The sequence below is a fragment of the Sorex araneus genome, chromosome 4 (genome assembly GCF_027595985.1).
Source record: "Sorex araneus isolate mSorAra2 chromosome 4, mSorAra2.pri, whole genome shotgun sequence".
NCBI classification, from domain to species: domain Eukaryota; kingdom Metazoa; phylum Chordata; class Mammalia; order Eulipotyphla; family Soricidae; genus Sorex; species Sorex araneus.
The window spans coordinates 36,591,915-36,599,139 of NC_073305.1; positions in this window are offsets into that span (position 1 = coordinate 36,591,915).

Sequence of the window (7,225 nt, forward strand, 5' to 3'; positions counted from 1 at the left end):
TTCCAACCTTCTTAGCTACCTTTGGCCCCTGAGCCTGCATCTGAACCCCATAGCCCTTTAACTGCCCTTTTTTTGGACCCATTAACCCCTCCACATAGCTGGTTCTCAGGTGCCATGAAAGCTTCCTCTTGTTTATGGTTTAGTTTTCTTGGAAACTTTACTAGAGAAACCCTCATCCTGGAACTTTTACTAGAGAAACCATTACTGTTGACATTAGTAAGGACAAAACAGAGGACAGTAACAAAATTAAAATACAAAACTGTAAGTGAATTAAAGAATTAAAGTAACAGACTTTACTTCTGCTACAAATCAATGGCAAAGAAGAGAAGGAAAGTGACTTCCTCCAGATTAGACAATAAAATACACTAGTATGGGGAACTTTGTTAGAGCATACTTTAAACAGACCAGTTGTAATAAGACATTCAACTCAACTACTGTTCAACTATCATCATCACCATCATCATCATCATCATCATCATCATCATCATCTTCATCCCGTCGAGCGGTCTCAGTAACATCTCCATTCGTCCAAGCCCTGAGATTTTAGAAGCCTCTCTCTACTCATCCTTTCAACGATGCCATACTAGAGGCTCTTTCAGGGTCAGAGGAATGAGCCCCAGCTTGTTATTGGTTTTGGCATACTAATATACCATGGGAACCTTGCCAGGATCTCCCATGTGAGCAGGAAACTCCCAGTAGTTTGCCAGGATCTTGCAGAGGGAGAAGTAGGCTATACGATAACTGTTCAACTATAGCAAAATTAAAAATAGACATAGAATTTAAATAGGCAATTCTGCAAAAAAATGATATGCAAGTGACTTATAAGTATATTGAAAGATGGTAAACACCAATCATTAGGGAAATGCAAATACAAAGTCATAATGAGATACCGTCTCATACCCATTAGGATGGCTCCTATTAAAATGGCACCAGCAGGCCCAGGAGAATGTACTGTGGTTAGGGCTCAGGCCTAGCAAGTGCCCAATTGAGGTTCAGTTCCTGGCATCACATGGTACCCTGAGCATCATCAGGTACAGTCTCGGAGTCCCATGGGCACCATGGCAGTGGCTGGGGTATGCGCAGTAGCATGGGTCCTGAGCAGCATCACCTCCTGTGTTCTTGCACTGAACTGCCTGCCTGGTTGGCTAAGAATAGCTGGTGGGGCCCTAGGACCTCCTGAACACTACTCGAGAGCCCCCTCCCCACCCCCAAGCAGCACTGTCACTGTCACTGTCATCCCATTGCTCATCGATTTCCTTGAGCCGGCACCAGTAATGTCTCATTGTGAGACTGTTTTTGGCATATCGAATACACCACGGATAGCTTGCCAGGCTCTGCCGTACCTTGCCGGTACCTTGCTGGATTCTCCGAGAGGGACGGAGGAATCGAACCCGGGCCGGCCTCGTACAAGGCGAACGCACTATCCACTGCACTATCACTCCAGCACCCCCAAGCAGCAACAACTGTGAAAACAAGATATCCAAATAGGTAGAAACTATTTGTCTCCTCATGCATCGACACAAAAATATGGACGAATTTTTACAGAAACGGACCTAAAACCCCAATGAACCAAACTCTCACAGCAAGGGACGGAAGAAGAGAAGAACCTAGACAAATTGAAGATGGGAACTACCGCTGCCATGGCAGAAAGCCCATGGCAGGGAAACGAATCCAGTGGGGAATTCCAAGGTGTGGAACCCACCCCTGGAGTCTGACAAGGGGGCAGCACCAAACACCTGACTAACCCCCACCCTGCAATTCTCTGGTCCTAGAGTTAGGGTCCCGGAGGCGAGGCCCTAAGCTCTAGAGTATAATGGGGTCAGAGTCACCAGCAGGTCGATGCCCAGGTTGGTTTTCATTCTCCAAAGGAACAAACCATGAACCCTAAGGGTAGCTCCACTCACACCTAGAAAATGCTTGAGCTGGCTGAGGGCAAAGACTATTATCAAGAATGGTGACACCTGGGGGCTGGAGCGATAGCACAGCGGGTAGGGCATTTGCCTTGCACGCGACCGACCCGGGTTTGATTCCCAGCATCCCATATGGTCCCCTGAGCATGGCGAGGAGTAATTTCTGAGTTCATGAGCCAGGAGTAACCCCTGTGCATAGCCAGGTGTGACCCAAAAAAGAAAAAAAAATGGTGACACCTGGCAGACCAAAGTGGCCTCTGTCTATCTGCTGGCTAGTTAGCAATATAATATACACTGTGCAACAGAAGGCACCGCGGGGATCTCTCAGACCATATTCAGTTAGCTAGGGAGACACAAAAAATTCTCGGACCCAAGCAACTTGCTGCAGAGATGGCTCTGGACTTTGCAATAGGACATTTTCTCCAGGCCACTCAGTTAGGGGCAGCTGCCTGCCCTGTAGGAATCCTGGCGGCTGCCATCTTCTAGAACTCAGTGAAAAGCTCCGGGTACGGGTGGTGGTGGCAAGAAATGCCAGGTCTCATGGGACAGAGGAGGAGTCGGTTCTTCTCCATCTCCCTACCCTGATGGGACTCTGACATGATGCCCACATATGGCTACCATCTACTTGAACTTCCACATGGCCATGATCCAGAGACACACAAATGAATCTTGGACGCAAGCAACTTGCTGCAGCAATCTCTCCAGACCCTAATTATTTTTTTTGAGGGTACAGTTACAGATTTATACATTTTCGTGCTCATGTTTCCCTCATACAAAGTTCGAGAACCCATCCCTTCACCAGTGCCCATTCTCCACCACCAATAAACCCAGCATCCCTCCCCCCCCAATCCCATCACCCCCCCCCCCCCGTGGCAGAGTCTTCCCTTTTGTTCTCTCTCTCTAATTAGGTGTTGTGATTTGCAATAAAGGTGTTGAGTGGCCATTGTGTTCAGTCTCTAGTCTACATTCAGCACGCTTCACCCTTCTCCGGAGTGGCCTCCAACCACATTTTACTTGGTGTTCCCTTCTCTATCTGAGCTGCATTTTTCCCAGAATGTGAGGCCAGCTTCCAAGTCATGGAGTCAATCTCCTGGTACTTATTTCTACGATTCTTGGGTGTTAGTCTCCTACTCTGTTATTCTATATTCCACAGATGAGTGCAATCTTTCTATGTCTGTCTCTCTCTTTCTGACTCATTTCACTTAGCATGATACTTTCCATGCCAATCCACTTATATGCAAAGTTCATGACCTCATTTTTTCTAACAGCTGCATAGTATTCCATTGTATAGATGTACCAAAGTTTCTTCAACCAGTCATCTGTTCTAGGGCACTCCAGACCCTAATTATTAAAAACTTAAAATTCCTAGAGTGTGTGGCCATGTGACATTATATTATATCCATAACAAGCAATACAAAACACTTTGTCTACCATTGCATTTTTGGCAGGTGTGAGTGGTGGTGGAACTGGGCTCAAATATCAAAGATAACCAAAGTAGAGAAAGAGAATATTGTGCAAATTGTCTTCCACACAGGCAGGGATAGGTGTGGAACAAGGTGGGGGGGGGCAGATATTGGGGATTTTGGTGGTGGAAAACATGCACTGGTGAAGGGATGGGTGTTTGATGATTGTATGATTGAAGCTCAAACATGAAAGCTCTGTTACTGTACCTCACGGTGAATCAATAAAAGGGGGGGGAGAATAAGTTAACTAGGTCCGGAATAAGTTAGCTAGGGCCCTTTGCTGTGCTCCTCTGCCAGTCCTCAGCCAGTCCTCCTCTGGTCCCTGCCAGCCCTAGGGCGCTGGGATTGATTCACTGCCTGCCCAGGCGGAACTGAGGTCAGCCTAGGTCTCTCACCAACCTACCTTTAAATTTACCCCAGTGGAATTCCCCAGACAGCGGTGAGTGGCAGCTGGCCACTGTAACCTTTAACCCCCTGCTCACTCAAACTTGATTAACAGTCACCCCCAGTCCTCAAGATCTTAAACCTGTGGTCACTGTCCAGGCCTGCCTGAACTCAGTGCCACAAAAGGGGTTGGACACTTAAGATGGAATCCTCAGATCAGCCCAGTCATACTCAACCTTCTCAAACTTGAAGCTACAGTTGAGATCAGGCACCCGTGGCTGAAAATCCCCCCACTGCTACCCACATTGACTGAAACCCAGGTCCTTGTGGGACATCTGACATAAAGGGGAGAAGGAGGAACTCACTTACAAGGAGGAACCAAGCTTGGAAAGAATTTCTAAGACAACAGAGATGTGCGAAATGCCTGAAGAATACAGCCCTGTTGGAGTGTGCTGAAGTGATGGATGGAGGAAAACACCCTTACAGGGGAGGAAAGATGACATCAGGTTTGGTAAAAGTTCAAACAGAAAATTTCAGAGTTAAAATACTGTAGTCACTAAACTGAAAAACACAGCAGAGAGGCTCTTGTCAATAGCAGAATAGAAGAAGCCAAAAACTGAATCAATGAACTCAAACATAAAGGAATGGGAACCATAAAAAACAAAAAAAGATCAGAAAAGAGAAGAAAGAGTGAAAATCAATAAAGATAACACAAGAGTCATATAGAGCAGTGTCAAAAGGAACATTCACATCATAGGTGTTCCTAGGAGGAAGAGAGAGGAGGGACAGAGTAGGTATATTGTGATTTGGGGGTCACACCCAGCTGTGCTCAGGAGCTACTCCCTGCTTTGTGCACAGGGATCTCTTCTGGAGATACTTAGGGAACTGTTTGGGGTCATGGAATCAAACTCTCAGCCATGCAAAGCAAGTGTTCTAAAATGAACCACAATCCCAGTCCCAGAATTCTTATTCGCAGATAATAGCTGAGAAATTTCCCAAGTTGAGAAAGGAAGCTAGTTAGACACCCAGATCCAGAAAGTTCTAAGAGTTCCAAACAAGATAAATCCAAACAGATGCACATCAAGACGCATCATAATTAAAATGACAAACATTGGGGCTGGAGCAATAGTACAACGGGTAGGGCATTTGCCTTGCACGAGGCTGACCCGGGTTCGATTCCCAGCATCCCATATGGTCCCCTAGCACTGTCAGGAGTAATTCCTGAGTGCAAAGCCAGGAGTAACCCTTGTGCATTGCCGGGTGTGACCGCCCCCCCAAAAAAAAACCAAAAAAATTAAAAAAAATAAATAAAATGACAAAATAAAGAGTGAGGATCTGAGGCCAGGGAACAGGCTCAGTGGCAGATCACTGAGGCTCTGGATTTGACACTGACACCAAAAGGAAATAAAAGGAGCTGGAGAAAAACTTCAATAATCTCCAAATTAAAAATAGCAAGGTAATTAAAATTAATGAAAGGTGAAGGACAGAGGCTCTAATATCTAATTTTCTAATATTTTCCCCTTGATATCATCACTTTATTAAGTTTAGCGAATTTGACTTCCCCTCTCTGTCTGTTGCTGCTGACTCGTGGCTGCGTGCATTTGGTTGGGATGCTTGCTCACACTGGGGTGCTCCCCAGGGGTGATGTGGTGCTCACAGAGCTGAGAGTGCTGAGAGACCAGGAGCCCCACCTGCACATGTGAGTGGCAAGGGGGATCAAACTCATGTTCTCATGCTTGTGAGACAGGAGCTTTTATTAGACATTAAACAACCCTGCCCTTGGGTTGGACCTATAGCACTTTTAGGGCATTTGCCTTGCACGCGGCCGACCCAGGTTCGATTTCCAGCATCCCATATGGCCCCCGAGCACCGATAGGGGTAATTCCTGAGTGCAGAGCCAGAAGTAACCCCTGAGCATTGCTGGGTGTGACCCAAAAAGAAAAAAAAAATCCTGCCCCCCACCAAAAAATTAGGTTTAAAGAATTTTTAAAAATTATATATTGCATTTTTTGAGTCTTTTTGTTTTGTTTTGTGGCTACATACAGCAGTGTTCAGGGCTTACTCCTGGCATTGGGCTGAGGGATCACTCCTGGCCGGGTGCAGAAGGATCATATTGCTGCCGAAGATCAAACCCAGGTTGTATGCAAGGCACGTGCCTTACTTTGTTCTCCCTCGGGTCCCTAACAAGAACTTTTAAAAAGCTACAGTGTGAAGGTGCTTTGGCCAATGATTACAATCATACTTAAAAGAAACAAAAAAAAGTCTTAGTAAAGAAAGAGGAGATGAAAAATCTAAATTTTAGAACTCAGAAAAGAAATAGCAAAAAAAATGTTTAGCAATGCTTTTGAAAATCAGAGACAAAAAAAAAAGTCTAGAAAACAGAGAGAAGGAACTGCTTCCCCATCAAGAAACAGCTAAATGGCAGAGAATTTCCCATCGGAAGGAAGTGGCGCGTCAGTTTTCAAGTGCTGAAAGAAAACAACCTGCCAGCTTCCAGCCTGAACTCCAGGGTCAGGGAAATGGCTCAATGGGCTGAGGACATGCTGTGTGTCCTGGACGCTGCAGTTTGAGTCCCAGGTCCACCAGGCACTTCTGGGTGCAGGCCCTGAGCACCGCCAGGAGTGGCTCCAAAAACAAAACTCAAAAATCCAGTGCCAGAGAGGTTGTAGAGCAGGTAAAGTGCTTCCTTTCCATACAGCTGACCTCTTTTCAATGCCTGCACTGCCAGGAGTGATCCCTGAGCAGAGGACCAGGAGTAAACCCTGAGCCTCCAATAATCAAGCAAGTCAACAAGCAAGCAAGCAAACAAAAACCCAATATCCAGTGAACAACAGAAATGAAGAAGAATTTAAGACATCTTCAGATGAAGAAAAACTATGAGATTTGTCAACAGCAGGCTAATCACCGCCTCCCCCCCGCAAAAAAAAAAAAAGTTAGTTAACGGGGACCATGGGGATGCCTTAGTGGCAAAACGCATGTGCTTTGCAAGTGTGACGCCACGAGCTGGTCCTTGATATCACAGACCAGGGTTCTTCATGTGCTATCTGAGGTCTAAGCACAGCAAAACATGCTGTCCGCCATGAACACAACTGAAAGATGGCCAAGCATCAGAGCAGGCAGTGGTACTTTTGTGCAAGTTAAGCATTGCCACAGCTTCTGAGGCGCACACTGCCAAAATGTAGGTCAGCACCACAAACCAAAACTCTGTGGCCCCCAGCGAGCACCACAGACCACATGTGTGAAGCCCCTGGTCATTGCAAATAACAACAATGAAAGATAAAGGAGGGGATAAAGATCTAGATGAGTTTGGTTGTTGAGTCACACCCGGCAGTATTCAGGGCTTGCTCTTGGCTCTGAGCTCAGGGCCCACTCCTGCTGCTCAGAGGACCATATGGGGAGCTGAGAATTGAACCTGGGTCAGCTGCAGGCAAGGCAAGCTTCTTAACCCCTGCACTATCTCTCCAGCCC